The 12269-nt window shown below is 44.2% G+C and overlaps 1 protein-coding gene and 1 long non-coding RNA gene across 3 annotated transcripts in view; one reads left to right on the forward strand and one right to left on the reverse strand.

Annotated features, from left to right (window-relative positions):
• Window positions 1–12269, reverse strand: part of LRMDA (leucine rich melanocyte differentiation associated) — a 1017118-nt gene that overhangs the window by 5155 nt on the left and 999694 nt on the right. The gene's annotated exons all lie outside the window — the stretch shown is intronic.
• On the forward strand, window positions 778–9585 carry LOC311604411. 2 transcript variants are annotated; one of them, XR_014781483.1, is made up of 3 exons: window positions 778–935; window positions 1039–1148; window positions 9435–9585. It is a non-coding gene; the product is annotated as an uncharacterized lncRNA (long non-coding RNA). The 2 variants fall into 2 exon arrangements; XR_014781484.1 differs by lacking the exon at window positions 9435–9585 and adding an exon at window positions 6767–6841.

The raw sequence follows: 12269 nt of genomic DNA on the forward strand, positions 1-12269 counted from the left end.
AGTGAGCCGCCAGGCTGACACGTGATAGAGCAGAGCCGCCAGGCTGACACGTGATAGAGCAGAGTCTGTGGAAAATACACGTTGGGCTCCCAGGGCAGTTGACATGAATCTTGTCATTTCAGGAAGAAAAGGAGTTAGGAAGGGGAGGGTCAAGAGGGGACACACACGCTTTTCCCCCACAGCAAGGTGAGTTCTCTCCTCGTGTGTGTACACACATCTTAGACATCCTTGCCCTTTGAGCCCCTGCTCTCCCGCTTGGAGGCCCCGGATGTCATGGCCAGGTGGAAGATGCTGCAGAGCTTCTTAGACACGATGATGTAACCTGTCTCTCCGTCAAGAGTTATGGTGAGGAGGAGCCCCCTGTGCCTTTGCTCACATGTGGACTGCTTTTAATTTCATTTGCATCTGAGTGTGCCCACCCTGGAAGAGCGAGGGGACAATGAACGCTCACTCCTTCCTGGCTTTGAACATCACCAGTCCCGTTTACCCCTCACCTCCACACACACACATTTCTGTCAAACCGTGAGATAATACAAATGAGAGACTAAAGTTAGTTTCCCTGTATCATTGCTCAAGCAAGCCCCCTCTCTCTCTTCTTTATACGTCTTACTGATCCAAGAGTTATGTGTGTTTGTTTTCGTTTTTCATTCTCAGGTCTCTGTTTTATCCCAAGTTAAAAAAAAAAATGGGGTCAGAGATCATCCCTCCTCGCCATGGCTCAAAGAGCGGTTTTACGCATGCCCAGCTGTAAGCGTGGCTTTGTCCTTTGCTGAGCTCCCTAGTAAGACACAGAATGCTAAATTTCCCTTTGAAAGTATTTCCTTCGCTGCTCTATCAGAGGAGTCGCCAGCTGGTACAGGACTTAAGGGCCCTCATTTTAAGGGAAGTCCTTCACTTCCAGAGCAGGAAAATGAGGTTCTGTTGGTCTCCCTAAGGTGACAATAACCACATATCGATCTTTTTCAGGCAGGAAAGGAAGTTTTGCTTTTATAGCTTATTTTTCGAATGTATTATTTATTTGTTCAATCTTGTTCACAGGCGCTCCGGGCCTCCTGAGAACTTCAAAGATCACCACCAGCAGGACTTAGGCTCATCTTCCGCTGCTTTTTCATGGAGGGAAACAGGAGCTGCGGAGCCAGCAAGGCAAGGTGGGGCATAACAACGGATCTAAGAAGGGCTGGATTCCAAATCGCATGCTGATAGGGGATGCAAATCAGGTGTGATGCATTCCAAAATGAACAGTGGTCAAGTGGGAACACTTCATGCTTCTGTTTCAAGAAAACTCAGAAATCGTTCAGACAGAAGGAAGGAGAGAGGAAGGAGAAGTGGGGGGGTGGGGGAGGGAGGAGGAGACAGAGGTCAGCCCCTCCACCTTTCCCACTCTCTCTGCATTTATCTTTTCCACTTCATCTTTGGAAGTCAGAATTGTGGCCACTAGAGGGCAGCATGCAGTTAGGAAAGAGCCACAGCTTTCTTTAAATAAATAAGGGCAACTATTCAGGGAAGGCCATTACAGCCACACTGTGCTTGTGGTCACCAATTACACGTTCTGTAATGATCAATATGTCATGTTTACCCAATCTGGGCTGAAGGCGATCCAGGGCTGAGGATACCAAAGGCCCCCTCCCTCTGACACTTTGAGGTTCCTTCTGCCTCAATTTCAGGGACTGATTTTCCTTACCAGATATAATTAATCTTAGCTCAAGGTTTTTTTTTTTAATATCACCTGCATAAATGTAAAGAAGCATGCAAACTAATAAAGACAGATTCCTTTTTAGAGAAAGAAAACCAAAAATGCTTGCACCGTGGACATCCTCAAAGAAAAATGGCTTCGCTGGGCATGGAGTCCTTATTGTTTCAGAGTATCTTTTTACTTTTAGTTTCTGACTAAAGTGACCGTCAGGTCAAGACACAGAAATCATGGCTGCTTCTGTGTTAAGGGTGGGTCTTTCTTGCTTAAAAATCCAACTACCCTCCTCAGAATATCTGGTCCAGAGTCATCGCTCCTACTGAGAACAGTGCTAAAAGGCATCCGTATTTGCAGCTTCCATAGATGTCGAGCCTAACCTGTTCTTAAACACAAGAAGATGACAAACAAAGGCCAGGCTCTGGGTTCTGGGTCTTGAAAGCAACACAGTGCAGGGTGTGGCTGAGTCTCTTATAGAACATTCCAGGACTCTCACCTACCTTCCAGGCAGTCCCTCAATACAGCAGCAGTCATGTGACTAACCAGCCACAGTGAGAAGGTTGGCCCAGTTAATTAGTTAGATCATTAAGCCATGATTAAGCAGAAACTTTTTGAGTTTTCTCTCACCCATAGAGCAAGAGTCTCGCTAGCTATGCCAGGGGTGGCTGCAGTTGAGTGATTTGTTTACTGTGAGGATAACACAATTAGGAAGTGTATCTGGGGCGGTGAGACGGGAGTGAGCAAATGAACGCTACTCACGATCATGGCATCTTTTCTCTACGTGAACTCCAAAGGGGTTGAGACCGCAGATCCCCACCTGTGCCATGCAGCCTAGGCTATATAATTTGTGTAGCCTGGTGGAAGTCAGAGGGCAACTTCACTTGTCACTATTCAATTTTTCTTCTTTTGAGACAAGCTTTTGTTGGTCTACAGATTCTAATGTAAAATGCTGTTTCCTGCCGCCTAACCTTGTAGGCTACAGTGAGTGGCTGGGGTCACATAGCAGCATGCTTGGCTTTGTCCTGCTGGTCCTAAGAGACGGAGGAAACGTGGCTTCTCATGTTCGCTTCTCTCTGCGATGTCTCCCTGTTTCTTAGTTCACATTTGTGGAGTGAGTGAAGTGGCCTGAGGATACTCCTGAGGCCATACATTTGACATGTCAAAGGGCTGGGTGTGCTGGCCTGAGAACATTGGTTCTTTCTGATTTTCCCTGCATGGGAATTAATTGCCCCCCCCCCCCAAACTTCCCATTTAGTGGGTCTGAGTTTGCGCCAAGAAATGTGCTTATTTTGTCGAATTGTCATGTAATACTGGGGAAATCACCTTTAAGAAAGACTGTTCTAGAACAACCTAAAAGCCCCTCCCCACTCTGCCCTTTTCTTTAGTAAAGTAGGTAACCTTATTTTTATTCATATTTAAAATCAGAGGCATAAAGAATCTGGTTAATTGAAGGTCTTACTGCATTGCACTCTGGTAAATGGAAGTTTACCCATTTGCTTTTTCTTAGGACAGGCAGAAAACAAAACAAACAGCACCTAAGATAAACGATGACCAACCAGAGCCTGGTAGAGCTCTTGTCTAGCCCAGTAACAGGCTCATAGTTCAAATCCTAGCACTGCAAGAAGAAGAAAAAAGTTGTTTAATACTTTGACATTGAAGCTTTCTCCTTTTTTGTTTTATATTAGTGGCAGGCTGATTACATTAAGAGGAGAAAAGGAGAGGAAACTGGGGGTAAGACTGGGGGGCAAGACTGTAAAACATTTTTATGGAGTATGGGGCAGGGACCTGGAAAACAAATTTCCAGATAGTTTTTGCTCCTCCTCAAAACTGCCAGGCCCATCTATGAACACCCCTGAGCAGCGAGGTCCCCTGTGGAGTATGAACAGGGGTGCTGGCCTTGCCTTCAAGGAGACATTCACGTTTGGGGTTCTGGTCTGTTCTTCTAGAGGGCTAGCACCACAAGGTGGAGGCAGGGCTGTCTCTACAGTTCTGTGTGCTTCCTCAGGCTGGAATTTCTCAAACAGGTTGTTGAAAATAAAGACAAATTGCTAGAAAGAAAGAAAGGAAAGAAAGAGGGAAAGAAAGAAAGGAAAGGAAAGGAAAGGGACAAAAAGAATCAAACTCTCAAACAAAATTGGTCAGATGTGGTAACAACTCAGTTTGCTCTAATGCAAGCCCTGGAAGAAGTATGCAAAGGGCTTCTTTCTTGGGCTTATTGGCCCTGCATCCAGGCAAACTGTCTCTCTGTGGATGGTACCATAATTTCCTGTAGTTCCTGGAGAGTAAAAATTGCCTTCTCCAAAGACAAACAAAGAGAATCTGTTGATATTTGATCAAACTGGAAGACATCTGCATTGTCTCTTCCCTCTCTCTCTCTCTCTGTCCCTCTCTGTCCCTCTCTCTCCCTCCCTTTCTTTGTCTGTCTCTCTCCCTTTCATCCAAAAAGTTTATTATTATAGAAACAGAGTACAATACTTGGGCACTAACAAATTCTACTCCCAAATATCTCCAACTGCCCACCCCAACCCTGCTTTACACATGCATATATATGTTTGTGTCTCTGTGTACAGATGCTCATAAGAGTGCTGGGAACTTTCTGTACCTTAATTCTTGTCCAACAAGAAAACCTAGTAAATACAAAGCATATTAGAAATGGCTACATTAGGGCTAGCCTCATTAGAACTTAATGAAGTTAACCAGTTTCCCCAGCAGTATTAAGAAGAGTTTTTTGGGGTTTTTGTTGTTGTTGTTGTTTTGGTTTGTGTGTATGTGGGGTTTTTTGTTGTTGTTGTTTTGTTTTGTTTTTTTTGTTTTTTGCCTGTCAATAGAGCAGTCCCAGGTGGAGAGCATTCATGACAGTAGGTGGTACCCGGTGTTATCTGTCTTTGGGATGTACTACTATGATGACCTAGGACATTATCCCCTTTACTTGTTTGGCTGGAGTTTGTCAGGACTCACCCTGTGGTATGTTCACACGCATCCATAGTGGGTAAACAAAGATTGTCCATTGTCCAGGGTAGCCTAATAGAATACATCTGACTCTGACAGTTGGACGCCCAGCTCTGAGGCACATTCGGCAACACAAATTAACAGCATAGACATTGCCATGCTGAGCAGGAAGTAATAACCAGCTACCTGCCACTTGGCCAAAATCTCATTATAAGCCATTACGGTAATTGAGGGCCAAGGCTGTGGATATTACACTCCCTGAGTGCCAGTGGTTAGCTGAGAAGAAAGACTTGTAATGGAGGAGGCGGGGCAGACAGGAGGAACTAGGCTGTCACCATGATGTTCTGTGGAGCTGGGGTGGAGCTAAGGGTGCTTCTGAACCATTTCCCTTCTTGCCCTTGAAGCCCACATGACCCCAGGAAGATGATGTAACTTTTGGTAGGCCTCCAACAAGGCTATGCAATTAAAGAATTGGTTTAAATGAGTAATGGGGGCAGCCACAGAGGGAAGATAAGGGCAAAATAAGTCAGAATGCTCCATAAGTAAAAGAGCATCAGCAGTGAAGGGGCTCCAGGTGAAGCTATCTACCCTCCCTAGAAGGCCCAGGTTTTCTAGAATTACTGCATTCTGGAGTTTGCAAAGCCAAGTCCCTCCCATGAAACCAGTATTCCAAGCCTCAGGGGTTGAGCAGTGATAGATCTGTGGGATGAAAAAGAGGAGGAAGACGGGGTTTATCAATCAGTCTAAATTTGGGGACAATGAAGATGGTTCTAGACATGGTAGTGATGGTGACAGCAGGACAGACTCATTCAAGGTAGGGAGAGAAGTTAATTGCAACTATATTAGTGACCGCCCCCCCCCCAAGATCGTCACTACTGTCTGCCTTGCTATGGTTTGGATCACAAATGTCCTCTATGAGCCTATGTGTTAAGAGACTCATTCCCAGATGTTGGGACGTGGCAGGGCCTAGTAGAAGGAAGCCAGTTATGATGGTTGACTGTCAATTGCTGGGGCTGAGAAGAATATGGGAGGGGTTTCCCAGGGACGATTATGAGGGAGACACCTGCCTTGACTAGTCTCAAATGATGGAACCAATATGATGAAGGAACCCAGATGGAGGAAAGGGGGACAAAATTTGTAAGCACTGGCAATTCCCTCCCTCATCTTCCTGGGCACTGGGAGGTGAGCTTCTCTATGACTGCGTTCTTGCCACAACAGACCAAAGCTAGGAAACAAATGAAACCTTTTCTCCATTTGGTTATTTTGCTCAGGTATTTTCTTACCACAACAAAAACCTGACTAATACACCAAGGTCATTGTAGGCATGGCCTTGGAGGGAGGGGGTTAAAAGGACCCTGTCCCCTTTTATTTATTTATTTTGATCCACTCTACAACTATGCTTTCCTATGCTACAGGCTCTTGCAAGGCACACCAGCTCAGCACAGGGCCAAGAGCAACAGGCCCTGCTGATTACAGATAGAATGCCCCAAGCCATCGGCTTTGTCAGTTGTCTCAGGCATCTTGTCATGGTGACAGAAAGCTGACTGACACATGTCTGTACCTAAACACTGATAGACCAGTGCTACCCAGCCATGGAAGTAAGCTTGTATATATGTTAAATAACAAAACTCCTGTCATGTGTCATCCACAGACACCAGTGGATGCTGGAGAGCAAGCCTGGCTAAACAAGCCATAGCTGCCGTGTCATGTACCATGTCATGCCAGCCAAGGGTTTCTGGGTATAGACTCATGAACTAACAGATTGATATTCTGGAGGAAAACCACATTGTGGTAGGCGAAAGAGCATGCCCCAGGGGATGAAGGATGCTTTGTGAGCATCAGGCACCTCCCTCCCTCCACTCTCAGGCACAGCAGCCTCCTTCCTTCTCTTCACCTAGAGGGTTAACCATCTGGGGCCTAGGAAATGGCTGTGGTTGGTACAAGTGAGGCCTTCCCTATAACTAGATCCTTCAGGAAAAAACAAATTAATCAACAGTGAGCTGAAGTGGGTTTAATGATTGCATTCTGCATACAATCAGCTTTTCCCTTTTCGAGGGCCATCAATATGTCAAGAGAAGACATATCTGAAGGATATAGCCCTTAACATCAAGGTTATCTATTCTCCACAAGGCTCCCACTCCTTGCCCGGCTGAGACTCCACGCTGCCTGTGTCTAACATTTTCATCAACTCCGCAATCAATCAAGGTAATAATGTTGTGCAAAAAATCAATTAACAACGCAATTAAACTTTCCTTATTATCTCAAAGGGCTGAAATAATACCTAAAGGGAAGATAGACTCAGTGAACGCAGACATCCATAATCCAATGTGAAAGTGAATTATGAGGTTGGGCAGATGCAGGCATGTGCCTGTGCTGTTATTTTCCAGGGGTTATATCTCATCACGGCAGTGTATCAGTCAGCCCCAATCCCAGACCCTAAAATTCCAAATTACTTTTAAGAAATATATGATGTGCAATATCCATTTCATATTCTCTTTTAAAGATAACCCCTCCCCCACCCCCACCAAAAAAGAATTGAATGGTGGTATTACTCAAAGACAAAATGATCTTTCAACAAGAACATAAAATATAAAAGCTATAATAACATTTACATCTGTATAGCACGCATCCCTGTAAATGCAGGTCATCTATTATACATAATCCCAAGCGTCTAAAAGGCCCAGCATGCAACACGACATTTAAAACCTAAATGCGTAAATGTGCAAACACCCCCAGGATGGCTATAGCTTCCCATTCTATGAAAGCCTCATCTCTCAGGTCTACCCATGTCTACACACACACACACACACACACACACACACACCAGGAACAACAAAAGCACTTCTCATTGAAAACAAGAATGACAACATTATTTAGTAACTATACCCCACTTGCCCTGAAACACTATGTAGAAATTGAGCATATAAGGAACGGAGAGAGAGGGCTATCGACCTCCTGCTGCAGTGACAGAGCTGAAACTTCATATTGCAATGAGATGCAGAAGGGAATTCTTTCTACATGCTGTAGCATCCATGGAGGAATGCCCTGAGATAAAAGAAATTCAATGAACAGAAGAGAAGAGGGAAGTTGTGCAGAGAATAGAGCAAAAGCCAGTGAGTGCAAAGTGCTAATCTAGGATGTTAATATTTGAATGTCCTCCCAGTTACTAGAAACAATAAGCACCAATCTGAAGAATAAATAGCAAACACCAAACACTCCCAGATCATCTCTCTGTAAACTCATATATTTCTCCATCATGAAGCAGAGGCTGGGCCAGAGGCAGACCACAGGCTGACAGAATCTAACTATTTGCTGCATTTTGAAATCCAAGAAGAATCCTCAAAATATACAGATGCCAAATGAGCTGATCTAGGAACCTCATTGCAGGGTGGACTTCCACCTGGTCCCTGGAGTTAGGTATTATTAGCCAGTAAAGAATACTTCTTCCTCTTCCTCCTCTTCTTTTTCTTCCTCCTCCTCCAAGTTACTCACTTATAACAAGGATCTGTCTTCACAAGCTAACTTTCCTCCATTTTCAGCATACCATGAAGGCAAGACTGAGTGCAGACTTAATTGAACAGTGACACAAAAGACAAATATACACAAATGACTGTTCTGCAATTTCTTCAAAATCCAGAAAGCAGCTCAGGGGGGATCTTTTGGGACAGATTTAAACTGAGAATTTGGACCAGTTTAGTGAATCTTGCTATGTACCTATAAACCTTAAGGAACATAATTAATATGTTTTCATTTCCAATGACTATAGTGTGTGTGTATGAACTGGAACTGTTCCTGCTGTGTATTTGATTCCACTGACGATGGGGTGGGTTGGATTTTAAATGATGTGTGAGCACTTCTGTGCTGTCTCTGCTTGGGTTTGCGTGTTATTCATGACGTGCATTACAGACACGGCTGATACACAGATGTAAATGTTATTAAATCTTTTGTATTTTGGAGGCTTTGTGAAAGGTTTCTTTGTTTTCAAATAATTCTCTTAACCACTAAAATAACTAGTAATACATGACAATGTCTTGGGAATGCTGGTTTTTTTTTTCTTTCTTTCTTTCTTTCTACTATGTTTTCTGATGAAGAAATCTTCCCTTGTGCTGCTAGCTTTTCATCAAAATAAAAGCAGCATAGCGCAAGTTGGTGGATGGAAGAGAGTTGTAGACTTCAGTAACAACACAGTTACGTCTTGTGAATATGTGGGTAAACACACATGTGTATTGCATGTAACTAAGTGGTTCTGAGCATGTGCTCTGCATGTCCTCTTGTTCACTGTTACATGTGCTGTGTGTGTGTGTGTGTGTGTGTGTGTGTGTGTGTGTGTGTGAATATGTCATCCTTATTTTGCTAAGTCAGAACCTAAAGTCACGCAGTTGTTGATTGCCTGTCAACGTTGCCACATTTGGTTTATGACATAAATTTTAATGCTCTCGCTCCTCTCCACCATCTTGGAGTTTCTCAAGATTTCAACAGACACACGGCAGAGGATAAACTTCTTCATACAGGCAGCACTTAATCAGCCTGTGTCACTCACTGGCTCACTTTTCTTCTTTCCTGATTTTAAATTTAAACAATCCTCAGAGTCCAAATTGTGCATCTACCCAAATACAGCTGGCTGCACTGGAAGAGGCCAGGAAACACCAGGACACAGATGCTGACAGCAACAGTGGCCTGACTCGGAAGTTCTGTGAAAGCAGAAGCCCCATCTCTCCAGGACAGGAATGGCACCTACTGAATCTTTTCTCTTTTTTCTTTCAAAAATTTTTCATTTATTTATTTGATCTCTTCACAGCCTGATTCAACCCCCCTCTCCTCTCTCCCACTGAGGCCAGACTAAGCAGCCCAGCTAGGGCAAAGGGATCCATCTAGAGGCAGGCAACAGAGTCAGAGACAGCCTGTACTCTCATTATTAGGGGACTTGCATGATGACCAAGCTGCATACCTGCTACATACATGTTGGGAGTCAAGGTCCAGCACAGGCATGGTCATCAGTTGGTGGTTCAGTCTCTGTGAACCCCCATGGACCCAGGTTAGTGTAGTCTGTAGATTCTGGTGGTGACCCCTCCAGCTCCCTCTAGCCTTCCTCCCACTCCTCTACAAAACTCCTGCTCAAACTACTGTTTGCCTGTGGGTCTCAGCATCTGTTTCAGAGTATCATTAATAGTGTCAGGGGTCGTCTCTCTCCCATGGGGTGGATCTCAAGTTGGGACAGTCATTAGTTTGCCATTTCCTCCACCTCTACTTTATCTTAATCCCTACATTTCTTGTAGACAAGACAGATTGGGTCTAAGGTTTTATAGGTGGGTTGGTGTTCCCCTCCCTCAATTGGAAGTCCCACCTGGCTACAGGGGGTGCCCACTTTATGTTTCAGATTCCCTGCTTCTAGGACTCTCAGCTAGTATCACCCCACAGACTTCCAAGAGCATCTCGTGTCCCAGAGATGTCTTCCCTGCCCAGATTTCCATTCCTTCTCCTGGTCCTCTCCCCCCAGCCCCACATCTGATCCCCACCCACACTACCCTCCTCACCCCCTGGCTCAGCCAGTTCCCTTACTCCATCTACTTCAGACTTCTCTTTTATTTCCCCTTCTGAGTGAGATCAAGCATGGTCCCTTGGTTCCTTCTTGGCTTCTTTGGGTCTGTGGATTCTATCATGGTTATCCAGCGCTTTATGGCTAATACCCACTTATAAGTGAATACATCCCATGCATGTCTTTCTGGGTTGTCTCACTCAGGATGATCTTTTCTATTCCATCCACTTGCCAGAAAAGTTCAAGATCCCTGCCCCCCCCCTTATCCATTCTTTGGTTGAGGGACATCTAGGTTGTTTCCAGTTTCTAGCTATTACAAATAAGGCTTCTATGGACACTTTTGAACAAACGTCCTTATTGTATGGTGGCACATCTGTTGGGTATATGTCCAGGAATGGTATAGCTGGGTCTTGAGGTAGAATTATTCCCAATGTTCTGGGGAGCCTCCAGATTTATTCCCACAGTGGTTGTACAAGGTTTTCACCCCCATCAGCAATGGAAGAGTGTTCCCCTTACTCCACATTCTCACCAGCATATGGTGTCACTTCGGGTTTTGATCTTAGCCATTCTGACAGGTGTAAATGGAATCTCAGAGTCATTTTGATTTGCATTTCTCTGAGGGGTAGGGAAGCAACACCCTTCACAATAGCCACAAATAATATAAAATATCTGGTGTGATTATAGCCAAGCAAGTGAAAGACCTGTATGACAAGAACTTCAAGGCTCTGAAGAAAGAAATTGAAGAAAATAGCAGAAAATAGAAAGATGTCCCATGCTCATGGATTGGTAGGACCATCATAGTAAAAATGCCCATCTTTTTTGTGCTGTACTATAAAGCAGTAGTAACAAAAAAAAACTGCATGGAATTGGCATAGAAACAGACAGGTTGATCAATGGAATCAAATTGAAGACCCAAAAATAAACCCGCACATTTATGGACACCTGACTTTTGGCAAAGAAACCAAAACTGTAAAGTAGGAAAAAAGATAGCATCTTCAACAAATGGTGCTAGTCTAATGGGATGTCTATAAAAGATCCATATTTATTACTCTGCAAAAAAATCCAATTCCAAATGGATCAAAAACCTCAACACAAAAACAGATACATTAAATATAATAGAAAAGAAAGTGGGAAATAGCCTTGGATTCATTGGCACAGGAGAACTTTCTGAACAGAACACCAATGGCTCTAAGATCAACAAGTAATAAATGGGACCTCATGATACTGAAAAGCTTCGGCAAGGCAAAGGATATTGTCAAGAGGACAAAGCAGGAGTCTACAGATTGGAAAAAGAACTTCACTAACCCAACATCTGACAGAAGGCTAATATCTAAAATTTATTTTAAAAACTCAAGAAATTAGACACCAACAAACCAAATAACCCAATTAAAAGTGGAGTACAGAGCCAAGCACAGAATTCTCAGCAGAGGAATTGCCAATGGCTGAGAGGCACATAAAGAAATATTCCAGGACCTGCTGGATCTTTAAGAGTTCTAACTTTCACACAAACTCTGGTGCCCCATATTTGAACATGTCCCTTGGATGGAGATGCCTGGTGGCACTCAGAGGAAAGATAAGAGGTCACCAAGGAGAGACTTGATACCGTATGAGCATATTCAGGGGGAGGAGGTCCCCCTCAGACACAGACTTAGGGGAGGGGAGGGGAGTAGGGGGGAAGTGGGAGGAAGGGAGGAATGGGACGATACATGGGATGGGCTAACAACTGAGATGTAATATGAATAAATTAATAAAAAAAAGAGTTCCCCACTCAGCATCCCCAACACAGGCATCCCGTTCAGAGAAGGGAGGCAGAGCCAAATGACAGAGGTTCAGAGAGTGAAGATATATAAGCATGTCAGTCTCTTTAGGTCTGGGTTTCTTGAGCTAGAGGAACATTCCAGAAGGCCAGTCTTTCCACAGAGCATCAGCCTGGCAGGTGTTCTATGCTGGCTGACTTGGTTTAGATAATCCTTTTCTCTCTGTGTCCCTCCTGCCTCTTCTGAGTTAGTCCTGTAATCTTCCTCTTAGAGTCTACAACACCCTTGGCCATCACATGGCTTCTTGCCTTCCTTGGAGATTTTTCCCCTTCCTGACCTG

This window comes from Acomys minous, assembly GCF_964271855.1.
Source record: "Acomys minous genome assembly, chromosome: 9".
NCBI lineage: Eukaryota > Metazoa > Chordata > Mammalia > Rodentia > Muridae > Acomys > Acomys minous.